The following is a 26,634-nucleotide window of genomic DNA, read 5'->3' as shown; positions in this document are numbered from 1 at the left end:
TGTCTGAGGTGGAAGGTGGAGATGTGTGAATGGTTATGGGGGCCTCTTGTGGAGGAATCCATCAATGCACTCTTCCAGGATCTGTGATACCAAGCGCAGCTGGGCGTCACACTTGATTGGAGACTGCTTTGCCTGAAGTCATAGAGCATAGTAGTTGCCAGTCAATCAGGAGGAGACAACTATGGGTGGGGAATAGAGCTGGAGTGACAGAGGCTTCAGATCTACAAATGGATCTTCAGTCTTATTTGTATATCAAATCAAACGCTGATTTCTCAGTAACGGGGGAACGGACCGGTCATGTAAAGATATTGCTGGACTTATCTTTGAGAGAGCTGCATGCACATATAAATAGTTTGGGGATGAAATCTTGCTGACAGATTCCCTTTAAAGAAGCACTGCCATGAAACATTTTATTGTGCTAAACCTGTACAAATGTAGTTGTGGCCCAAAGTTTTGAAACTGACACAAATTTTAGTTTTCGCAGTTTGCTCCTTTAGTGTTTTTAGATCCTTATATTCCGATGTTTCTATGGTTACTGAAGTACAATTATCAGCATTTGATATGTTTTAAAACTCTTTTTGACAAATACCAAGTGTATCTTAAGACTTGATATTTCCAGTACTGATTCTTCCTTGTGTCTCCAGACTTCTGCCCTTCTACTGGCGGCTGGATTTCCAATTCTAGGCCAAATTCTGACTGATGACAGCTCATTCTTGTCTCATCAGTGCTTGTAGTTCATCACAATTTCTGTGCTTTGTTTGTCCACCTGCGTGGACTGACCAAAGGTTCTAAATGAGATTGAGATCAAAGGAGTTTCCTGGCCATGGACCCAAAATTTCACTGTTTTGTTCACCAAGCCACTTTTTCCTTGACCATCACCAAGTTGTTCCTGGATGGTTGGGAGAAGTTGCTCTTTGAGGATGTTTAGATGCCATTCTTTATAAATGGCTGTGTTCTTGAACAACATTATGAGTGAGCCCCCTCAGGAAACCAGACCTTGCAGGAACACGGCTGAATGAAAAATAGCATGAACAGCACTGCATGAAAAACAGAGGAAATATCGCCCTCACCGTCCTTTTAAAATGTCTCTTCTTTATTAGAATAATACACAAGGACCTGTTGAAGCACCAGCTGGTGAGAAAAGGCCATTGTCCTGTAAGCTTTCCATTCAATGAACGTTTTAAAGGATGGTGAGTGCGATTTTTTCCTCTATTTTTCAGGAGGCTTTACTGTTGGCATTACATGTTGATATGGGCTGCATGGTGGCTCAGTGGTTAGCACTGTAGCCTTAAAGCGCTGGGGTCCAGGGTTCAAATCCCACCAAGTACAACATCTATAAGGAGTCTGTATTTTCTCCCCATGTTTGCGTGGGTTTCCTCCGGTTTTCTCCTGCATTACAAAGACATACTGATAGGGAATCTAGAGTTGAGTCCCATTGGGGACAGTGATGATAATGTCTGTAAAGTGCTGTGGAATTAATGGTGCTACATACTGTATTTTGTGGATTATAAGACGCACCTGTTTATAAGATGCACCCCAAATTTGGGGAAAGAAATTAGGAAAAAAATGTTTAATAAAATGGTGGGGGACTGCGGTGGTGGAGCGGGGTCCCAGGTGCAGGGTCACTGCTGGCAGGGGGAGGAGATGCTGTGGGCTCCAGGCTAGTAGGACGGGGTGTTCGACGGAAGCAGGAGTGGGGCCTTGGTTGCAGGCCCCAGGCTGGTAGAAGGAGGTGTTCGCGATGTGGGGGCTCCGTCAACATTTTGTGACAGACCGGAGCCCCGCACTTTCCATACTCTTCTATGCGGTGGACTCCGGTAAAATGGCCACCGGAGACAGTGCATGTGGAATTGAGATCTCAGGAGACGAGATCTCAATCTGCATATGAGCCACCTCCAGTGGCCATTTTCCCTCTGCATAGAACAGTATGGAAAGTGTGGGGTTCCGGGATGTCAAAAAATGTTGGCGGAACCCCTGCACCGCTGTACATCTCATCCTACCAGCAAGGTGCCCACAGCCATCACCCGACTTCTGCCTCCCCTGCCAGCAGAAGCTTACAGCAGCAGCGACCCTGATACCTCGCTCCACCGCAGACGGTAAGCTCCACCACAGCTACAGTTTGGATTATAAGACGCACCCCCACTATCCCCTCCCCCTCAAATTTTCAGGGGGAAAAAGTGCATCTTATAATCCAAAAAATATGGTGAGTAAAATAAATAAATAAATGAGTACTCCTCCCATCTGTCGAAGGCTATTTTTCAATAGTGCTAGATCCTCCCTTATTAAATTTGTAGGCTTTTAGACCTGTCTGATAAATATTAGGTTTAGAGTCACCTTGTCATAGCCGGTGGGCTTTAATTGGCTAATTTGTGCTCTAAGTATTTTTATAAGTATATTCTATATGGTAGTAATTCAGTCCAAATTTCATATAATCAATGTTTGCATTGGTTGCATGAATCTTAGCGCTTAGGGTGCCTACACACGGTCAGTAAACGCTGCGGATTGGACGCAGTGCACTTGCGCTGTGTGCAATCTGCAGTGGCCAGATATTAGAGCATAGTGGATGGGATTTCAAGAAATCCCATGCCCACTATGCGTCTCTGTGCACCTGCGGCTCACCCACGGCGCGTCTTCACATACCGCAGCATGTCAATTTGACTTATTAATACAATAGAGTGGTTCACCCTAGATTGGCCATGGTGGAGAGCTGCTATCACAAATGGTACAGTAGGTTTTGGGTATTACAAATCAGTTCATACAAGAAATGGGGCAACAAACAAAGATGTTGAAAATCATCAGAAGTGGGGCCCACACCTACCTCATGCCTGCTGTAAAGCAAGTCTCAAAATCTGATGTTGTGGAGACTAGGACAAGATGACTGCCTATATTATCACGTAAAAAAAATAACTTATAGAAATATATTATATTTTTAATATAGTTAAAAATAATAGATGCTACATTTCCATTAAGAGTATGTAGCATATGTGATCACAACTAATGAAAAAATTTATTTCTTTTCCAATATATGTAGTAACATTTGGAAGTTCTTCACCCTCAGGCGACTTTATTCTTGTAAATAAATAAACATTGTCTATTACTTGAGATGTGACCGGCTGCTCTATCTTCCAGTGCACCTACAGGCAAAGTAACTTTTTATCACAACTTTTACCTAATTTCCTGCCTGTTCAGCAGGATATATATCACCTACAGTTACCGCAATGACATCTTCTCTTTGATCTATGTTCTCATTTTCTAAAGTACAAATGAACTGCTAGTCCTAAAGATTTCTCGGAATAAGTTTACTGAAACATGGAAAATCCTCTCCATGTTAACAGGGGAGCTATCATCAGAAAATGACCTAATGTTTAAATCAGGTTTTTGTGTTACATTATTTAAAAAACATGTTGGCAATGTTTTTTTCATATACAGTGGGGAAAATAAGTATTTGATACACTGCCAATTTTGCAAGTTTTCCCACCTACGAAGAATGGAGAGGTCTGTAATGTTTCTTAGTAGGTCACTTCACCTGAGAGAGACAGAAACTAAAAATAAAACTCAGGAGATCACATTCTATGACTTTTACATAATTAATTTGCATTTTATTGCATAAAATAAGTATTTAATACAATAAAACACAGAACTTTATATTTGGTCCAGAAACCTTTGTTTGCTATTAGAGGTCAGACATTTCCTGTAGTTCTTGACCACATTTGCACATGTGGCACCCTGCTGTTCACAGGTACCACAGGACCCAGGGTGCATGGATGGACTTCTCCACAAGAAGGCCCTCATTACATACAAACACCTCCACCCTTCCACCTCATACCACCAGAGGAAGCCCGATAGGGATATATATATGGAGGGTGGAGCCAGGCAGTCAGTCAGTCAGACAGAGTCAGAGAGTCTGAGAGCGTGCTGACGCTGAGAGCAGCGAAGACGCAGCACATCTGCTGCTGTGTTCTGAGGGCCCCGAGTGTGGCCGATGGCGAGGAGGAGAGGAGAGAGGAGTTGAGGGGGCAGAGGAGCATCATAGGCTAACCCCGAATATACAAACCGGACACCGGGTCTGCGCCTTCAGGGTCCTTTATACCCTGTAGGGATCACCGGCATACCAGGAGGACTACAAGTCTCTGGCCGACCTGAAGCTAAACCCTTAACAGGACCAGGAACCACGAAGGCCCCAGCGTTACCAGGGATAGTGGTTGCGAGCAGAAGGTCCTACTACCAAGCGACAGGTGAAGGAACAGCACGACACATAAGCTAGGCCCAGTTTCAGGCTGGCCAGGAGCATACAGAGAGGCAGACACGGACCAGGAGGCCTTATATCCGCTCACTGGGGAGAAGTCCTGAAGTGCACCCATCCTACTGAGTACCCTGGACCGTACCTGACATCCGCACCAGTAAAGGTATTGAAGCGAATGCTTCACGGTTGGTACAATGTTCTTGGGGTTGTACTCATCCTTGTTCTTCTTCCAAACACTGCGAGTGGAGTTGATACTAAAAAGTTCTATTTTGGCCTCATCTGACCACATGACCTTCTCCTATGTCTCCTCTGGATCATCCAGGTGGTCATTGGTGAAATTCAAACAGGCCTCAACAGGTTCTGGCATCAGCAGGGGGACTTTGCGTGCCCTGCAGGATTTTAACCCATGACGGCATAGTGTGATACTAACAGTAATGTTTGAGACTGTGGTCACAGCTCTCTTCAGGTCATTGACCTGATCCTAGCATATAGTTCTGGGCTGATTCCTGACCTTTCTCTAAATCATCCTTACTCCACGAGGTGAGATCTTGCATCGACCCCCAGACCATGGAAGATTGACAGTCATCTTGTGTGTCTTCCATTTTCTAATAATTGTGCCAACAGTTGTTGCCCTCTCACCGAGCTTCTTGACTATTGTCCTAAAGTCCATCCCAGCCTTGTGCAGGTCTACAACTTTGTCTCTGGTGTCCTTAGACAGCTCTTTGGTCTTGGCCCTGGTGGAGAGGTTGGAGTGTGATTGATTGAGTGGACAGGTGTCTTTTATACAGATGACAAGTTCAAACAGGTGCAATTAATACAGGTAATGAGTGCAGAGTACGAGGGCTTCTTAAAGAAAAACTAACAGGTCTGTGAAAGCCAGAATTCTTGCTGGTTGGTAGGTGATCTAATACTTATTTTGGCAATTAATTGCAATTTAATTATATAAAAATCATACAATGTAATTTTCTGTCTTTTATTTTTAGATTCTGTCTCTCACAGGTGAAGTGTACCTATGATAAAAATTACAGACCTCTCCATTCCTTGTAGGTGGGAAAACTTGCAAAATCGGCAGTGTATCAAATACTTATTTTCCTCACTGTAATGATAATTATTTTAAAAAGCTAAATTAGTAATTACAATTTTCACAGTGGCCACTGAAACTTTTTTAGGCTCATACTTCCTGTCCTTTCAGGACGAGTTTTCAGCAGGCTCATTATCATCAGTGGCAGGATTATAATAATAGGCAACCCCTCTACACACAGTTGTTAACACAGGTGTCACAAATGTGCCGCATTTTGCTGAGACCTTTAGGGTATCTGCGATCAGAGGTTGCAGCAATTGGCAGATCGCAGGTCCCCTTTGGAGTCTAGGGCTAGCTCTTGGCCAGCCAGGGCTAAGGCACATGATCGCGTATAGGGGGGGGGACCCATCTAGGGACGATAGGGAGCACAGGGTGCAGTCTCAGGTGAGTGTTTAGAGGTCTCCCCTCTCCCCTTTGCCTATTGTCAGGGCACCTTTTACCTTCTCTTCCTCTTTTGTGCTGCATGCCGGGCATTTCCTTACTCCACACATGATAACAGGATCCATCAATCACAATAGGCGATGTCATAGCTCCCCCTTCCTTCAAAATGACCTTTGCACATGCTCATTAGATGCCTCAATACAAATGATAAGGTCAGACTTTGTTTATTATGACTAATGCACATGTGCTGTTTTCTGAAACGACAGGAAGTTATTGTAAAGCTATAAAAATCCCCAGTGACCCGTGTGAAATTGCAAGACTTCTATTTTTTGTTTTTAATAAATATTGTGATCTGAAGAAAAAAAATTGACAATTTTTAAAAAAATACATTTAACATAAAATACTGAGTTGATCGATAGGTCACTTTCTGATGATATCTTCCATTTAAGACTAATAGAACATTCTTGAAAAATAGAGATGTCAATTTAAAATGAAATCTTTCAAAAGAATCCTAAACTGTAAAAAAAACACAAAAAAAAACAAACAGTGACCAGAACCTTTAATATGGGAAGGGTTCAAATTCTCCATATGTACTGTACTTCATCAAGGTAAAAGCCTACCAACTTTAGTTTTTTCCCCTCCTTCTCAGGTTAGAAGGTAAATGCAAAAAGGTCTAGAGCAGGGGTCTCAAACTCGGCTGGGTATATGGGCCGCACATGGAAAAAATTTGAATTTGGGGGGCCGCATTCTTTGTTCAATGTGACATTTTTAGTGATACAATTTTTTTTGTATACACCTTTTGAACATTTTTGCCGTGTTTATTTTTTTATGGCTTGGGTCGTTATGGATGTGGCAATAATAAACGTGCACTTTTTTGTGTTTACTTTAGTTTACATATAAAACAGCATTTTTAGTGCCCAATATTTTTTCATGCTTTATTTTATTTTTTATTTTTTTTTACAATTTTATTTCCCCCAATTGGCCACATACAGTAATATTGTCTTACAATTAGCATCATATAGTAATAATGGAAAACATCTTGTAGTAATGTTCCCCATCCAAGTCCCCATCTTGTACTAATGTGCCCCATCCAGGTCCCCATCCTGTGGCTATGTGCCCCATCCAGGTCCCCATCCTGTGGCAACGTTCCCCATCCTGGCGCCCATCTTGTACTAATGTGCCTCATCCAGGTCCCCATCTTGGGGCTATGTGCCCCATCCAGGTCCCCATCCTGTGGCAATGTTCCCCATCCAGGTCCCCATCTTGTGGCTATGTGCCCCATCCAGGTCCCCATCTTGAGGCTATGTGCCCCATCCAGGTCCCCATCTTGTGGCTATATGCCCCATCCAGGTCCCCATGTTGTGGCTATGTGCCCCATCTTGTGGCTCTGTGCCCCATCCAGGTCCCCATCTTGTGGCTATGTGCCCCATCCAGGTCCACATCTTGAGGCTATGTGCCCCATCCAGGTCCACATCTTGAGGTCTGTGCCCCATCCAGGTCCCCATCCTGTGGCTATGTGCCCCATCCAGGTCCCCATCCTGTGGCAACGTTCCCCATCCTGGCGCCCATCTTGTACTAATGTGCCTCATCCAGGTCCCCATCTTGGGGCTATGTGCCCCATCCAGGTCCCCATCCTGTGGCAATGTTCCCCATCCAGGTCCCCATCTTGTGGCTCTGGTCCCCATCTTGTGGCTCTGTGCCCCATCCAGGTCCCCATCTTGTGGCTCTGTGCCCCATCCAGGTCCCCATCTTGTGGCTATGTGCCCCATCCAGGTCCCCATCCTGTGGCAACGTTCCCCATCCTGGCGCCCATCTTGTACTAATGTGCCTCATCCAGGTCCCCATCTTGGGGCTCTGTGCCCCATCCAGGTCCCCATCCTGTGGCAATGTTCCCCATCCAGGTCCCCATCTTGTGGCTATGTGCCCCATCCAGGTCCCCATCCTGTGGCTCTGTGCCCCATCCAGGTCCCCATCCTGTGGCAACGATCCCCATCCTGGCGCCCATCTTGTACTAATGTGCCTCATCCAGGTCCCCATCTTGGGGCTCTGTGCCCCATCCCGGTCCCCATGTTGTGGCTCTGTGCCCCCTGTGCTGTTCTTCACACACATAAAATAGAAAAAAAAAAAGATGATTCTCACCTGTCCTCCGTTCCCTCGGCGTCCTTCCTGCAGATGTGGCCCGCAGGCACCACAGAGTCCGACCCCTTGACGATCCCGACCTGGTCCAGGAGGAGCCGCCGACAGCAGCGCTGCATTGCCGCACAGATACTGTCTCCCAGCACAGCATTTTCAATGTCAGCCGCCGGCCAATCAGAGGCCAGCAGCTGATATCTGCATATGGCAATGACGTCATACTCGTTGCGCCGACACGCAGATATCAGCTGCTGGCCTCTGATTGGCCAGTGGCTGGCATTGGAAATGCAGTGCTGGGAAACAGTCTCTGTGTGGCAATTCAGCGCTGCTGTCGGCGGCTCCTCCTGGACCAGGTTGGGATCGTCAAGGGGTCTGTGCCTGCGGGCCGCATAAAGCAGCCTCAGGGGCCGCATGCGGCCCGCGGGCCGCGTGTTTGAGACCCCTGGTCTAGAGGGTTCAGTTGTAAGTTAGAATCTAGAATCTGTATGACCACTTTTTGATCGAGATGAAAATAGACTGGTGGAGGCCTCTAGGTGGTGGCTTCTCCAGGGGCACTCAGTCCTAACTTGCCAACTTTAAATGGTCGGCCGTTGGGAGATTTATAAGAAGCTTTAAATACTTAGTCCTAGTCACAGACCATTTCTAGACCATCCCTTCTCCTTGCCGTTACCCCTTCCATTCTTTTACCCTCTACATTTTGGTTCCACCCTCCCGAGAAAAAGAAAACCTTTTCTGGGCTCCTGTGTTCAGGAGGATTCAAGAGATTTGCCAACTCTTCCAGGAGTCCACAAAGTCTCCCTTTTTCCTGAAACCTCCTGGATATTCCAGAAGAGTTGTCAAATGTAAATGAAGCTAAAATGTTGAAAGACAGCTCTTGGCTGCTCAATACTACTTCCTCGGAGGCAGTAGATACCTAACCAGGCACCGCCCTTCCCGAAATTATACCATGCTTTAAAAAGAAGGCAATTTGTAACCAGGTTGAGGACCATGATGCACTTGATTCTGACAAGGAATGCCTAGCAATTGTCTAGATGAGGAGGATGTCTTGGGTAGGAATTAAATTATAGTTGTTTATGGTCAATGGTTTAATACAGTCAGTAATATTGACTTTTTTGTGGTGAATATCATCAATGAATGGCTGCTTTGCCTAGAGGGTTTCTATGGTTTGTTTTCTTCTAAAAACACCTCTTTTGTCTGTGGGCTAGGTGTTGTAATGCAGATGAGTGGTTTTAAAGGCGTTGTCCATTATATATATATATATATATATATATATATATATATATATATATATATATGCTTTTTTTAATACCAAGTACTTACCCCTTTAAGACAATGCTTCTCCTGTAATTGCCAGTCTTCCTTTACAGTTCAGCATGCTATTCAAGCTCATGGCTGCTGTGACCAATCACTAGCCTCTGTATGGCTACTGTGCTGTCTAAGCATGTGACTACTGAGGCCACTGATTGGCCACAGAGCTATTAAGCTTTTATGGATATGATCAGTTGCCTGGAACTAATTGGAGATCAGAGGTGTCACAGGGATACCGCAACAGAGAGTTTTCTTTGCTCTGGCATTGCTAGGGTTAAATCAGTTTAGTTGATCTTCTGGAGGTCTCCATCATGGATTACCTCAGCTGTTCTGTGTTGAACACTCCCCTCTGGTATATATGCTTGCCACTGGCATCTGGGAATTGCCTGTGATAGTTCATTCTGCCTAGTTTGGAGTCGGAGGAGTTGTTCGGTGTTTGTAGTAGGCAGTTAGAAAGTTGTTTTGCAGATTTCTGCATGAAGTTTGTTTGCGTGTTCATAGTTACATAGTTACATAGTTACATAGTTTATAAGACCGAAAAAAGACAAGCGTCCATCCAGTTCAGCCTATTTCTTGTGCACTGCAGCTATTCTGCAGCGTTGATCCAGGGGAAGGCAAAAAAAAAAACCATGCGGTATAGGCCAATTTACATCATTGAGGAAAAATTCACTTCCCGACACCAATCTGGCAGTCAGATTAAATCCCTAGATTAATTAACTATCACTAAGCATAAGATGTAATTTTATTATTCTCAAGAAAGGCGTCCAGTCCTCTCTTGAACTCATTAAGTGAGTTGGACATCACCACTTCCTCTCCCAGAGAGTTCCAGAGTCTCACGGCTCTGACCATAAAGAATCCCCTTCTATGCTGGTGCAAGAACCTCCTTTCCTCCAGACGCATAGTGTGCCCCCTCGTCTTTGTCACCATCCTTGGTATAAACAGGTCATGGGAGAGATCTCTGTACTGCCCCCTGATGTATTTATACATGTTTATGAGGTCTCCCCTAAGCCTTCTCTTTTCCAACGTAAATAGGCCTAATTTTGACTACCTCTCTGGGTATTCCAGTCCCTCCATTCCCTTTATTACCTTAGTTGCCCTCCTTTGTACCCTCTCTAGCTCCAATATGTCTTTCCTGAGCACCGGAGCCCAGAACTGTGCACAATATTCTAAGTGCGGCCTTACCAGCGCTTTATACAGAGGAAGAACAATGTCCTTCATCCTTATCCTTTCCTATTTGGTTTCACCTACCTAACCCTCCCCTGTGTTCCACTCTGTTGTTTGGTGAGTGTATTTTGTATGATTGCAGTTTTCATTTATCCCTGTCTGTCTTCCCTTGTCTGTCTGGTTAGTGTAATGCTATACACTTCTGCCTTAAACTTTCCTGGGTGGGGGAGGGAACAGACAAGGGTAAGTCAGGAGCATACCAAGGCACGTGACCCTGACCTCTCCACCTTCTGGGGTAATTTGGTGGACAGGGATAGATTAGGGTGCCCCTAGCATGAAGGATAGGGAAGGAGCCCCTTTCCCAGAGAAATCCTGCAACAGTACTGTGACAAAAGGGGACAGAAGCAGTGGTGAGGGTTAAAGGGGTGAGCATTGGTGATGATATTGTTTTATTATAATAATATAAAAGAATAACCAATCAAACGTCACTAATTGACTGTAGTTGTTATGTTTCGGTCAAGCCGGAAGAGGGAGGTCAGAGCTTAGACAGAGCGTGACTGCTGCAGCCAATTATTAGCCACTGATTGGATGTAGCAGTCAACTGACACTTCAGCCAGAAAAGCAAGGCGGAAGATATGGGCAGAAAATATTAGGAGAGGTGGAGGTCTGGTAGCTGATCACCAACACAGCCCTATTTTGATACTAAGTACAAGAAGTGGACAAACCTCTTAAGTGAATTAAAAATCGATTTCCACCATTGTCGATCTTTATTTTTTCGGAGAGCTGTATACTACCGTGTGTTTATATAACATATTGCAAATGTTGATGACTGGAATAGTTTGTTTCATTTCCAAATCTGACAGATCAACCTTTTCAATTCATAGGTAATGGGTAACTTTCAATGTGAACATGTTTTTACGGTTTAGTGAAAATGTATGATGAATAGCCAGTTTCCCAGGTTACATAATGATACATAAAGACTTGTGCCGAAAACTCCATGTCAGATGGAAACATAACAATAGAAAACATTATTTCAATTTATCTTCAGACAATCTAGAATAGAATCTCCTGAAGGACACAGCATTTTACATAAAAAAACCCCACAGAAATCGATTCTATATAATTCAATGACTTTGTTACTAATAATCGACTGCTGCTGCAAACTCTTTTATGAGGGAAGGTGTATAATGTAGATAATACTGATCAGCTATCGACCATTCATCTTAGATGGAATCAATACACTGACATGTAAGGGAGGATAGAAAAAACTGATCATGGCGGGAGGTGGAGGAAGGGAAGTGTGAAGGGTTGGAGAATTTGGGTGTAGTGCTCCCTTCTTAAATATAGTTGACTTGATTCTTCGATTGGTTCTATTAACAAAATGGCTAAATGACATCAGAATAATAATCAACATGTTAAAGGGTTGTTCCCAACTTGGCAAGGTATCATCTGTTCATAGGTTAATGACACGCCCCCTGGGCCGTGTGGGGAACCCGGAACCGGGCCTTTTGCGGGATGCTGGAGGTTGTAGTCTCCGCGTGGCGGTGACCCGGTCCGTGGCTCAGGGTGGTCAAACTAAATGGCAGTCTGTATGCTGAATGTCTGACTACGCCACCCATGGATTGCGGTCAGGATGAACCGCCACTGCAGGGCAGACCACTGAGGCTGGTGTTGTGGGTGCAGCAGAGTGTAGTACAACTCCCCACGGGAGGAGTGTAGCCTCAGGGCAGTGTATAGGGATGTTGGTGGTGATGATGCGCGGGAGCAGCAGTAACCACACAGAGTCTGTCATGCTAGTCAGGGTCTTTACTGTTGGTGGTATTAAGGGACCCGTCCGGAATACAGGTTAACAATGGAGGCCTGGTCAGTCTGAGAGCAACTGGGAAATCCTGCTGGTCAGGGGGAGTTTGTAGGCCTACCGTGCTGACTTCACTCTTCCTTGGCTATCCTGCTGTAGTGTAGTGGTAGCCCACGTCCCTGAGTGTACCGTGTTGTTCTCACCCGTATGACTGGCGACTCGGGCCTTCCGTGCTTCTCACCCCTCCAGGGCAGTAGTGGTCCCTCTCGTGTGGCTGAGCCTCCGGGCTTCCTTGGGCCAGAGGACTTGAAGTCCCCTGCGTGGTGGTTTTCTGCTGCTGGGCTTATAACCCTCACAGCCTCGGACTCCAGTGTCCGGCTTTGTAAGTCTCTGGTCAGGACGAACTCTGCTAGTTCCCCTCCTGGCCTCGTGTTCCTCCTCTGCCTACAGGGACTCCTCAGCCTGCTGCTGACCTGTCCCTGTCTCTGGAACTAGACTGGAACTTGTCTCTGACATCACTGGACTCTCTAACCCAGCCCCAGATCCAGTTTATAAAGGGCAGGTTTCTCCCCTCCCTGGACTGAGGCAGGAGGCGCTGCATGCTAATTATCCCCAACCAGGGAACCTCCAACCTGCTCTCAGACATGACATTGCTGCCACTGTGGCGACCAGACCTGGGGTGCCACATTCCCCCCTAATGAAATTTAGTACTCCGGGACTAAACACATTTTGCAAAAATACAACATAACAGAGGATAAGAAATAACACAACAACATATGTACAAGAAGTTTAGTCTTTAGAGATCACGGTGCTCCCGTGACCAGGTGTCCATATCACCCAACAAGGTGAAGTCTTGAAAGGTGCGGGGACCCGTCCCCACAAACCCCAAGTTCCTGGCCTTGGGCGTGGCGGCAAGGCTGAAGCTAGCTACTTTGGGCCACAAGGGGGGCCAAGCCGGACAGGTTTTTCTTCTGTGGCCATCTTCGCAAGAGGGCACCAGGTGCAACTATCTGCAAGGTAGTTCCGGTTATTCACTGTCCATAACCTGTTAGTCCATGAACCCTGTCGGGTAACTAGAAAAACATAATTAGTATTCAGGCAACACTGACATTAAACATTTTAACATTTGCAATTTACAGGTATATATACATTGCATTAGATTCTCCAGCGAGCTGGTATTTGACCCCTAGTGCTCCTGGTGGACCTACGTAACCCACTGTCTGGTGGTACTCTACTTGGGTCCCCTATTTCCACCCCCTGTGTACTGGGTGTACTCATGTCTGCATTAGGGGTGTTTGCAGATGCTACGGGTAGGTTGTGCAGCTTTCTGCGTACTCTTTGGCTCACCACGGGCATGGCAGGATCGCTAGTAGCAGAGGGTTGATTCTCCTGGGCTGCTGGTATGGACTCTTCTGCCTCCGGGGCCACTTGCTCTTCCAACACTACTGGCTCTTCTGCGGGCTCTTGAGGAGTTGGCTGGAGGAAGGTAAGGACGGGGACCACTATGGCGTTGTTGATTTGTGTCCAGGACCAGGAAATTCTCCGAGCACTGTACTGACCATTTCTTCCCTTTCCTCTGCGGGTTGAGGGCTATCTTGGTCTTCATCAGCACTTTGCAGCTGCTTGGGACACCTCTTCAGGTGGTCTCTGGAGACAGTGGCTGTGGTCTCTCCTCCATCCTTACTGATAACACACAACTTTGGGTTTTCATGGCTTGACAGCAGTAAGGTCAACTGGTCTTTCTCCCACTGGTCATCCAACTTGTGGAGCCATCTCTTCCTCTTCAAGACCTGCTCTCCAGGTGCCAGGGGAGCAGCAGGAGCATACTGGTTGTAATTCCTCTCTTGCCTCTCTCTTGCTTGAGATAGACTTCGCTCTACACACTCCTGTACTTTCCGGTACTGCTGCTGTCGTTCCGTGTCCCAGTCTGCTTCTGGTAAGGTGTCCTCGGGTGTCAGGACTCCCATCTCCAGGTCAATTGGCAGCTTACCAGGTCTTGCTCTCATTAGGTAAGCCGGGTTGCAGTTGGTAGAACCCACTGGGATATGGTTATACAAGTCCACCAGATCCGGCAGTTTCTCAGGCCATAGGCTGCGTTCCTCCAGGGACAACGTCTTGAGCAGGTACAGTACTACCTGGTTCATTTTCTCACACATCCCGCTGGTTTGGGGGTGGTAAGACGTTGTCCTTATCTTCCTGCAGCCATACAGGTTGCAGAATTCCTGGAAGACTTCAGCCTCGAACGCTGGACCTTGATCAGTCAACACTTGCTCTGGATACCCGTGGGGGCGGCAGAAATGCTGCTGAAAGGCTCTGGCGGCCGTCTGAGTTGTTAAGTCTTTGACAGGGACCACCACTAGGAACCAGGAGTAGTGATCTACGATTGTGAGGGCGTAGATGTATCCCGATCTGCTTGGAGCCAGCTTTACGTGGTCCCAGGGCCACCAGCTCAAGGGGCTGCTTTGTGATGATGGGCTGCAGGGGAGTCTTCTGGCTGGTGCGGTCCTTCCTCCTTAGGTTGCACGGGCCACAGTCTCTGAACCATCTCTCGATAGCCCCTCTCATGCCTACCCAGAAGAACCGCTCACGCAACACGAACTCCAGATTCTTCCATCCGAAGTGCCCTACTCCGTCATGGTATGCTTCTAGGACCATAGCCGCATCCCGCCTTGGGACCACTACCTGCCAGATCAGCTCGTGTGTTCGAGAGTTGACGGTCCTGCGGCACAGCCTCCCCTCGTAGAGAAACAGCTTGCTCCTCTCCTTCCACAGCTGTTTGGCCTCTTCTGGAGCATCCGGATCAAGGTGGGTATCAGCCTGGGTCAGCATCTCTTTCACCAGGTGGACTGCGGGGTCACTATCTTGTGTCTCTGCCCAGCCGTGGTGGGGTAAGGGATTGAACGTAGCGGTGGCAGAGCACCTCTCCTTTAAGCAGTGGGAACACTGGGTGATCCCATGACGGTGGAATGCAGGGAGTTCAATTTCTTCCAGTTCTTCTGGATCCTCTCCCCCTTCCTGCAAGTGAGGCATTCTGGACAATGCATCTGCGTTGGCATTTGCGCACCCTGTCCGATATTTGATGGTAAATTCATAATTGGACAGCCGGGCCATCCATCTCTGCTCTAGGGCACCAAGTCTTGCAGTGTCCAGGTGTGTCAACGGGTTGTTGTCCGTGTACACAGTGAACTTAGAAGAAGCCAGGTAATGCTTGAAGCGTTCGGTGACTGCCCACACCACTGCCAGGAACTCTAGCTTGAAGGAGCTATAATTCTCAGGGTTTCTCTCTGTGGGTCTCAGCTTTCTGCTAGCATAAGCAATTACCCGTTCTCTGCCCTGCTGGATCTGGGACAGTACGGCTCCGAGCCCCTTGTTACTGGCGTCGGTGTGGAGGATAAAAGGCTGGCCGTAATCAGGGTAGGCCAGGATCTCATCCCCCGTGAGGGCCATCTTCAGCTGGCGGAAAGACTCCTCCTCCAGCTTGTCCCACTTAAAGGGCGGCTTCTGACTTTAAGTCTTCTACTGACCTAACAGGAGGTCCTGCATAGGGGCTGCCATCTTGGTGAACCCGGAGATGAATCTTCGGTAGTAGCCTACCAACCCGAGGAACTGCCGCACTTCCTTTATGCTGGAGGGTCTTGGCCAGTCCTTAATCACCGTGATCTTGTCAGGGTCTGGGGCTACTCCGTCAGCACTCACCACGTGTCCCAGGTACTGCACTTTTTGCTTCAGTAGATGATACTTGGAGGGTTTCACCTTTAGGCCGAAGCCTGCCAGGGCATCGAACACCTCTGCCAGGTGCTTTAGATGGTCCTCATAGGTCTTGGAATATACGATGACACTGTCCAGGTAGAGTAGGACCGTCTCGAAATTTCTGTGCCCCAGACAACACTCCATCAGCCTCTGGAAGGTCCCTGGTGCGTTGCAGAGTCCGAACGGCATACAGTTGAATTCACTGAGACCCATCGGGGTGGTGAAGACGGTCTTCTCCTTGTCCGACTCTGCTACAGGAACCTGCCAGTACCCGCTAGTGAGATCCAAAGTAGAGAAGAAGTTAGCAGATTTTAGTGCAGCCAAAGACTCCTCTATCCTAGGTAACAGGTACTCATCTTTGTGTGTTATTCTGTTGACCTTTCTATAATCTACACACATCCTCATCGTGCCATCTTTCTTTTTTTACAAGAACTAGAGGAGCTGCCCAGGGGCTACAGCTATCCCTGATCACCCCAGCCTCCTTCATTTCTCGCAACATACCCTTGGCATTCTGATACTGTGCAGGGGGTACAGGCCGGTATCGCTCTTTTATGGGTGGATGGTCTCCTGTGGGGATTTGGTGTTCTACCCCCTTTACTTGCCCAAAGTCTAGCGGGTGCTTACTAAAGACTCTTTCGTACTCCTGAACCACCCGGTAGACAGGTTGAATCCTGCTTTGAGCAGGGGGTTGGACCAGATGACCCAGGAGGTCCCTTCCAACTCTACCATTCTATGATTCTATGACTCCCTGTTTTTGGTGTGAGGGAGTGGAGTCGGTGCCCACATGCAGTTTCTGACACCAGTCCTCCATTTGTTTCTTGGGGCCGTTACCCTCCTGAGATGGAGGCAAGGGTTCCACGGCCTTTACAGAGTTCTGGTTAATGGTGAACAATTTGGCTAGAGTGGCATACCGGGGCAAGTGTACTTCTCTTTCCCCAATATTTAGGATGCGGACTGGTACCCTCCCATGGCGGACATCAACCACCCCCCGTGCTGTCAAAATGGTGGGCCTACTGTCTGAGTAAACGGGTTCTACCATAGCTTGGTAGTCTCTACCTCTTAACCCGATTGCAGACCGGCACCAGATCATCATTTCACTTTTTGGGGGAATGGCGATAGGGAATGGGTCACTCATCCTAACGCTTCCAATCTCACCACCAGACAGTTCTACCTGTTGCCGCTTCATCAGGGCTCTGGTCTCCTTTTGTAAGACACGCTGCTGGCTGGAGCTGGCATTCATTGCGACCTGCTGTAATATAACAATTATCTCTGAAAGACAATTTTCAATTACGTTAGTACCCAACGTTATTTTAGGGTGAATTTCACGACGGTCAATGTCCACAATAATCAGTCCCTGCGCCGGCAGTTCAACTTTACCAATCTTGATGGTCACCTCCTTGAACCCCACCTGCGGCACCGGCTGACCATTGCTGGCGATGATGCTCAAGTCATTGTCTGGGTAGCGGGTAATATCCGTGTCATCCCAGTACCACTTGAAAAGCACATAGGGGTTGGTGGTTACCTGTGACCCGGTGTCCAACAGTGCACTCATGGGAATGCCATCCAGTACCACAGGCAAGACCGGTCGTCCCCCCACATGATCTTACGCCTGGGGGTTGCCCCTCAGCCCCAGGTTTTGCCCGTTTAAATTACAGTACCTCGCAATATGTCCTAGCTGGCTGCAGCGGCGGCAGATGGGTTGTCCATCCTGGTCGTAGCGGTCTGTTGGCTTCCCTCTGGACGGCGGGATCCTCTTCTGTCGGCGCCACGGGACGTCCTCCGGACTGGTAGCCAGCTGGATCTTTCCTGGAGAGGATACCTGTAATGACTGCACAGTCCTGGTTAGTGAGGCCACGTTTTTAGTCAGTTCTTGGACCTGATGGTGCAGGTCTGTAGACGGGGTACTATTCTGTGCGTTGGCTCCTGCAGATTCCGTAGACTAGGGCGCCACCTCTTGGTGATAAGTGATAGCAGGGCGCCTGGAGGCCACAATGCCACCGGGTGCGGGTTATCGGAGTACCCGGATGGCTCTGTCCTTAAACTGTGCAAAGTCTAACTCAGGGTTCTGCAGGGCCATCAGGCGTAACTGAGTTCGGTGGGCGCTGGACAGCAGACCCTCAATGAATTGTTCGGTCAGTAGTTCATCTGCAGTCCTCACACTGTCGGGGTCTGCCTTGCTTAATGGCTCCCAGGGTCTCTTGCAAATTCAGAGCATAGTCTCTTACACTGTCTTGGGCCCGCTGCTTGCACCCATAAAATCTCATTTTGATCTCTGCTGAGGTGCGGGTATCAAAAGTGTCCTTTAGACGGGCTAAAATCTCCTTCACGGTCCCCTTGTCTCTGACTGACCAGGACTTTACTTCTCGTTGGGCCGCGCCGGTTAACTGGCCTATCAGTATGGTCACTTTTTGTTCCTCCGTCAGCGGGTACACCTTGAATAGGCTATATAGCTTCTCTTTAATGTCGCTCAGGGTATGCAACTCCCCTGAGTACTGGGGCAGCCAGGCCGCTCCGGGGATATAAGGCATTGTGAACGGCATTACTGCGGCAGCGGCCGCACTGGCGGTGACAGTTCCCTCCGCTTCCGTCATCCTCTTCCCCCCTAGTCAACCGTGGCCTACCTTCCGTTGCTTTTCTTCTGTAGGCCGCGGCTCCGCAGACGATCGTCGGGGTTGAGGACCTTGCGTCGCGTCCTGGTGATGTCAGCGTCCGCTAGGCTCCTGTCAGGACCTTGCGCAGCGTCCGTACGTAAGGCGGGGCTCCAGTTCCCGCGTGACGTCCCAAAGATGGTGCCCGATGGCGGGAAAATGGCCGCGGATGGTGGTAAACGGCTGCGGATGGTGGGAAACTCCACCAAAGTAAGTTTTACAGTCTTTCCTCAGGCACGCAGTATCCGTTGGTGGCGGGCACGAAATCCTGCCGACTACGCCAAAGATGACGCACCCCCTGGGCCGTGTGGGGAACCCGGAACCGGGCCTTTTGCGGGATGCTGGGGGTTGTAGTCTCCACGTGGCGGTGACCCGGTCCGTGGCTCAGGGTGGTCAAACTAAATGGCAGTCTGTATGCTGAATGTCCGGCTACGCCACCCGTGGATTGTGGTCAGGATGAACCGCCGCTGCAGGGCAGACTGCTGAGGCTGGTGTTGTGGGTGCAGCAGAGTGTAGTACAACTCCCCACGGGAGGAGTGTAGCCTCAGGGCAGTGTATAGGGATGTTGGTGGTGATGATCCCCGGGAGCAGCAGTAACCACACGGAGTCTGTCATGCAAGTCAGGGTCTTTACTGTTGGTGGTATTAAGGGACCCGTCCGGATTACAGGTTAACAATGGAGGCCTGGTCAGTCTGAGAGCAACTGGGAAATCCTGCTGGTCAGGGGGAGTTTGTAGGCCTACCGTGCGGACTTCACTCTTCCTTGGCTATCCTGCTGTAGTGTAGTGGTAGCCCACGTCCCTGAGTGTACCATGTTGTTCTCACCCGTATGACTGGTGAATCGGGCCTTCCGTGCTTCTCACCCCTCCAGGGCAGTAGTGGTCCCTCTCGTGTGGCTGAGCCTCCGGGCTTCCTTGGGCCAGAGGACTTGAAGTCCCCTGCGTGGTGGTTTTCTGCTGCTGGGCTTATAACCCTCACAGCCTCAGACTCCAGTGTCCGGCTTAGTAAGTCTCTGGTCAGGACGAATTCTGCTAGTTCCCCTCCTGGCCTCGTGTTACTCCTCTGCCTACAGGGACTCCTCAGCCTGCTGCTGACCTGTCCCTGTCTCTGGAACTAGACTGGAACTTGTCTCTGGCATCACTGGACTCTCTAACCCCGCCCCAGATCCAGTTTATAAAGGGCAGGTTTCTCCCCTCCCTGGACTGAGGCAGGAGGTGCTGCATGCTAATTGTCCCCAACCAAGGAACCTCCCACCTGCTCTCAGACATGACATTGCTGCCATTGTGGCAACCAGACCTGGGGTGCCACATTAAGATATAACTTTCTCATCATTGGGGGTGGCCCCGCAGGGATCTCCATTGTTTCCAAAACAAGGCTCTGAAATGCTCCTCTTAGAAAGGTGCAGTGGCCATTGCTCTATTCAAAATCTATGTGTAAAAGTGTCTGCGTCCGTGGTCACATGGCAGCTCTAAGTAGGACTTTCACGGACAGGCTTTGCAGTAGCTATACTAACTATCAGTTCCCAGGGAAGCCCTGGTCTCCACCCTTTAACCCTTGTATAGGGATATGGACTTATACAGGAACCTTGGGTTGTGTACTTGGAGTAGTTGCTGGCTGGTGGAGGTGGCTGGCAGCAATGGCTAGGCAACTAGGTCAGAACCAGGAAGTACATACTATGGTCAGAAAAATAGTCAGAAAACTGATCACAGTCAGAAAAAGGACAAAACACTAGTACTACAAGGGTAAATGTTGGCAGCGGATCATTCAAGATACTCTCAAAGCGTGTTGACAACAGAACAAAGCTTTAATTAGCTATAAACAGGTACAGATATGATAGGCTTTGTGCAATCAGGAATATACATATCTTAAGTGTCTCTGTGCAGCATTAGCAGGCTGCTTCTCCTCTCATGCACAGACACAGGAAACTGAACACAGTCACATGGTCTTTTCTGTGTGTGAGCCTCTGGGAGCTTTTTTTTTTTTTAACTTTATAGACAATACACGAACCTAGCAATAGAACATTTACATACACAGGAATGGAGTTGTTGCACTAAACATATTCCAACACCCCCACTCAACAACTACTTATCCTCTTAGTCCCATTGCAGTTCTGAAGTCCTCAAACTTGCCTCTTGGCAATGGTTTTGTCATGCAATCAGCTAACATCTTGTCAGACTCGCAATAGAAAAACTCTAGTACACCACGTTCTACTAAGTCAGGTAAGTGGTGATGTTTAACCTCGATGTGTTTAGTCCTTGCACTAATCTTCTCACTGCTGGCAAGTTTAAAACATCCTTGGTTGTCCTCGTAGATAACTTTTGGAAGATTTCGGCAAGCCACTAGCTCAGCCAACAGTTGTTTCACCCAAATAACTTCTTCAATTGCATGAGCAGCTGACACATATTCTGCTTCTGTAGAAGACAATGCGACTGACACTTGTTTTCTGCTGGACCAAGAAATTGAATTTTCTCCTAACTTGAACAAGTAACCACTTGTTGATTTCCGATCACTTGTATCTCCAGCCCAATCTGCATCCACATAACCTCTGAGAGTGAGATCTCCTGATGCAGATATCTTAAGATTTAGCCTTTGCGTTTCCTTAGGATATTGTAGAATTCTCTTAGTTGCATTCCAGTCTCTTTGGCGTGGCTTGCTTACACGTCGGCAGAGAATTCCAACTGCGGCTGTAATATCTGGACAAGTTGTGGTTGCTATATACAGAAGCGCCCCCACTGCTTGTCTGTAACTCTCATTGGTGGGTGGCAGATCTTCTTCTCCTTCCATCTTTAAGTAGGATGGGTCCATTGGTGTTGACTCACCTTTGGCTTCTGACAGTCCAAATTGGTTCAGGATTGCGGAAATTTTAGAACTTTGAGAAAAAAACTCCCATCTTCCTCTCTGGATTTGGATTCCCAAATAATACGTCACATTTCCAAGGTCCTTGGTCTCAAAGTGCTGGTTGAGAATTTCACCTAGCTTTGTAATTTCCTTTTCATCTCGATGAGACATGATTACATCGTCTACATATAGGAGAACATACATCCACTCCTTTGCTACAATTTTCATATACAAACATGGATCAGCTTGAGACCCTTTAAATCCTTCATCCATCAAAATTTTGTTCATTTTTGAGTTCCATGCTCTTGCCGACTGCTTAAGTCCATAGAGAGATGTTTGCATTCTACAAACAAGGTGCTCTTCACCCTTTTTAATATATCCCTTGGGTTGGCTCATGTACAACTCTTCTTCAATATCACCATCTAGAAAGGCTGTTTTGATGTCAAAATGTCTCACTGTCATCTGTTGAACTGCAGCTACGAACATTAAAGTTCTGAATGTAGTTTGCTTCGCAACTGGAGAAAATGTAGCATCATAATCTTCACCATATTTTTGCGAGAACCGTTTTGCAACTAATCTTGCCTTAAACCAGTGAACTTTACCTTCTGAGTCATATTTGTTTTTGAAGACCCACTTACATCCTATAGCTCTTTTTCCTTGTGGTAGCTCCGTAAGCTCCCATGTCTGGAGTTGGTGAAGGGACTCCATCTCTTCATTAGCGGCATTTTTCCTCTTCTGCTTCTCGTGGACAGGCAGTTTTTGCATCTCTTGCCATGACTGTGGCTCTAGCTCAGGAAGTGTTCTGACCATATAAGAAAGGCGTCGAGCTGAGAATCCTTTGTTTGGTCTTTCTGATCTACTGACTGGAGGTTGACATGGTTCTTCTGTTTCTTTCTTGCTGGCTTCAGAGCTTATCCAGACTTCAGTGTTTTATTTTTCAGTGTCTGGATTTGGTGATTCTTGTTCTTGTTTCTTGGCTTGAATGACTGGTGTAACGTCATGGAATTTGAGCGAAACTGAGTTCTCATCAATCACTACATCTCTGCTGATTGTTACTGTGTTGGTCTCTGGGTGCAAGATTCTGTATCCCTTTTGAGTTTCGCTATAGATCACCAGGACGCCTCGCTTTGCATGTGATTCCCACTTGGAGCATTTTTCTTTGGTAACATACACAAACGTTTTGCTTCCAGATATCCTTAGGTGCTTCAGGTTAGGCTTCTCACAGTTCCATAGCTCATATTGAGTTTTATTTGTGGCTTTACCTGGCACTCTGTTTTGAAGATAGCTAGCTGTCGTGATGGCTTCTCCCCAATATGTTGTAGGTAGATTTGCATCAAACATACTTCTTCCACTTTCACAGAGAGTGCGGTTCTTTCTCTCTGCAATGCCATTCTGTTCTGGGTTGTATGGGATGGTAGTCTGGAACACGATTCAATTTTTTTTCAAAATGGTTTGCACCTTACCCATTATCTGCACACAGGGCTTTTGGCATTCATCCAAATTTGTTAAATACTGGCAAGATATTCTTCAAGTTTCTGTGGAACTTCATCCTTACTGTGAAGCAGGTAGGCGACTGTATATCTGGAATAGTCATCAATAAATGTGAGAAAATATCTCTTCTTGCTTGGAGTTTGAACACTCATTGGACCGCAAATATCTGTGTGTATCAAATCCAGTGGCTGTGCAGATCTAGTGGTGCTTACTTTAGGAAAGGATTTTCTGGACATTTTCCCTTTAAGACAGCTAGTGCACATCATCATTTGACTACATTGCTTGATTTCCACACCATTTGCAAGTTGACCTAGCTTCCTTATTGCTTCCGGGTCTCTGTGACCAAGACGTCTGTGCCATATAGGGATACAGTTCTTATGCAGATCTTGTCTAGCACTGAACACTCTTTCTTTGCATTTTAGCTGATAAAGTTCATTTTGGATTTTTCCTTCTGCAAGAGTGTGACTCTTCTTTGATATAATGCAGCTGTTGTCTTTAAAAGTAACTACATTCCCTTTTTGCGTAAGCTTCTTTACTGACAGAAGATTGCTTTCAAGACTGGGAAAATAGAGAACATCCCTTACTGGGATCTTTCTGCTTTGTGCTGAGGAAACTGGACAGTGGAGGTAGTCATCTCCTACTCCTTCTGAAGTCATATATTGACCATTAGCTAAGATGACCTTTTCTGACTCGCTTTCATCAAGGTCAGTGAAGAAATCCTTGTTATTCGTCATATGGCTGCTGGCACCAGAGTTTATACACCACATATGCTTTGCAGATGAGCCTGTACTGGTATTAAATGCAGTTTCAACACATGCAGACTTTTGCTCTACAGCTGTTTTCACCTTTTGATCACTGTTCTGCTTTTTAAGCTGACTCATTCTTGCTTTCCAAATTCTGCAGTCTGCTTTAAGGTGGCCAGGTTTTCTACAGACAAAACATTCACGAGTTTCCCTTAGATTGCTTTTATTTTTAGGAAAGTCCTGTGTCTTTAATCCTGTTTCTGCTCTAGATTCATTACTGCTGCTTATATTGTGTGTTTTTCGCTTGAATTCATCTACAAGCTTGCCTTTGACTTATTCTAGTGTGAGCTCATCATCTGGCCATGCATCTAGTGCAGAGACAAGTGTGTCATAACTTTCTGGAAGACCACTTAATAGTAGTGTAGCAACATGAAAGTCTTTAATTTTTTCTCCAATGCCCCTGAGATGCTCCACAATCTCTAGGGTGTTTCTTATATAGTCCTGCATATTCTGCCCATCATTTAGCTTAGAATGATACAGTTTTCTCATGAGATAAAGCTTATTGCTGAGATTTGATCTTTCATGCACTTTCTGTAATTCATCCCACATCTCTTTTGCAGTTGCACATTTGCATATATGCACAATCTGATCATCATCTACACTGAGGAAGATAGTGCTTTGTGCTTTCTGATCCTTCTCTAGCCAATCATCTGGTAATGGATGAGGCACTTGTTCTTGCGTATATTTCCACGTACTTTCTCTTATGAGCAGCATTTTCACCTTAAATTTCCAAGATTGATCATTCTGATTGGTGAGACTTTGCACTGAGAACTTGCAGTGATCCCTGCTTGTGGACATCTTCTCTGTTGCTCTGTGCTGCTTTTGCTTTGGACTTCTTTTGCTGTATTACTCTTCTGTGTCACTCCTGGGGTTCTGTGTCACGCTGGGCCCATTACCTTTTGGCAGTGGATCATTCAGGATACTCTCAAAGCGTGTTGACAACAGAATAAAGCTTTAATTAGCTATAAACAGGTACAGATATGATAGGCTTTGTGCAATCAGGAATATACATATCTTAAGTGTCTCTGTGCAGCATCAGCAGGCTGCTTCTCCTCTCATGCACAGACACAGGAAACTGAACACAGTCACATGGTCTTTTCTGTGTGTGAGCCTCTGGGAGTTTTTTTTTTTTAACTTTATAGACCATACACAAACCTAGCAATATAACATTTACATACACAGGAATGGAGTTGTTGCACTAAACATATTCCAACAGTAAATCATGGGGTACAAATCAGATAAAGAAGCACCATTAACCTCTTTACAGGGATGTGCACTTAAACAGGGACCCTGAGTTGGCCCACAGAATAGCCGCTGGCCAATGGAGCATTGTGAGGAATGGTCATGTAGCAAGGTAAGAACCAGAAGGTACAAAAGGAACAAAATTCAATTGAAAAGAATCAAACCTGCTAAGCAGGAGCAGAACAGAGGGAGTGAATCAGAGGTAGTTTGGACTATGACTGGCAACTCCCTAAGTAAGCTAGGAAATTTAGTAAGGTGGGGTTAGGTTCCATTGGCCAAAGTAGGGTGCTGTTTACTCCAGCTGGACAGCATACATACCCATACTGCCAGGATGGTTAGCACTACAGGATTCAACCACTATAATCTCTCTTTGGGTCTGGATAGAGCCTGCGCTGCCCAGAGCCTCTGCTCCGATGTCTTCTCCATTACCCGCACTGCCCACAGAATTAATATGGCAGTGCCTGGTGACAAAAACAAATCCAGAAGAAGATAGGACACTATAGGACAGCGCTTGGCTATCACTGTCAGTCTTACCAGCAATGCACATTATGATGGCACTCATTAGCAGCCACTAACGGGACATTTCAGTGCGCTGTTCTTTGGTTTGATTGTTCTTTGGGTTGATTTGGTGTAGGTCTCAATTGCCAGACCCCAGTGATCAAATGTAATAACCCTATTTTGCTATAGTCAAGGTATCTTCACTTAAAACATCCAGCAACTAGTCCAAAAAGGCCACTTTTGGGCAGAGTTAGTATATGCTGCCCCTTCTTGGTTGTTCAGACCATGGTATTGTCCCATCAAACTTGGGACTGCTGGGTTTCATCCTTAACCCCTGTAAGAAGGTCTGGACTTTGATATAGGAGGATTTCCAGGTCCGAGTCCCAAGGGTTGTCAAATGAGGAGATGGTAGCCTTAAAGGAGCAGTTGGGTGGTCAGTAACGAGGCCAAGGGTTGCCACCAGAAGATGGAAAAGATGCGGTCAGTAATGGAGACAAGGGTCAAAGTTAGAAACAGAAAGAGACATATCCTACCAAAAAGTGGACATTTCTGGGCATTTTTGGGACTGTCACAGGGCAGGGGTTTAAACTACCTTATTTGGTGCATAGAAATTTTGGTAAGAATGAAACTGCAAGAAACAGGGAGCAGAGAATCGAACGGACAAGACAGGACTAAGGTCATGAACAAGACTGAGATCAAGATCAACATCAAAGACAAACCTGAAGAAAACAAGCAAAGTATAGCAGGACAATTCTCTTTTAATTAGGCCATAAGGTTGGGCTTCACCTTTGGACCATGGTGACCTCAGCAATCAGACATAACAAAGTATCCAGATCAGAATAGCTGTAGTCTGAACAAACCAGGCCACAATGAAGTCCAGGGCTGGGGCAGGTTGGAGAATTTGGTTGCCCAGCAAGAAAAGAGGTGAAGCTGGAAGATCTAGACCAAATAGAAGACCAATCTGAAGCTAACGGATAACCAGGATGAGGACCTACGACAGCAGGGCAGGTGCAGGGTGGAACTAGGATAGGTGAGTATAACATTTTATTATTTTTTTAACCCCTTCCCAACACTTGATTTATTATACTTTGGGGTCTGGGGAGACTTCAAATCATAGTAAACTTATTTCCATGGCAAATTCAATTTGGACCAAATGTTATTCGGACCGAATCAAATCTGATGACCGATTCAGGAGAATTTACCCCTTCATCTCTACTAGCAACTACATCAGTCTGTGGTTGCCAGTCAGTATGTGAC

The sequence above is a fragment of the Phyllobates terribilis genome, unplaced genomic scaffold, assembly GCF_046119375.1.
Source record: "Phyllobates terribilis strain yellow unplaced genomic scaffold, ASM4611937v1 Scaffold_7__3_contigs__length_470593459, whole genome shotgun sequence".
In the NCBI taxonomy this organism is placed as follows: Eukaryota; Metazoa; Chordata; class Amphibia; order Anura; family Dendrobatidae; genus Phyllobates; species Phyllobates terribilis.
Note: the sequence above shows the minus strand (reverse complement) of the source record.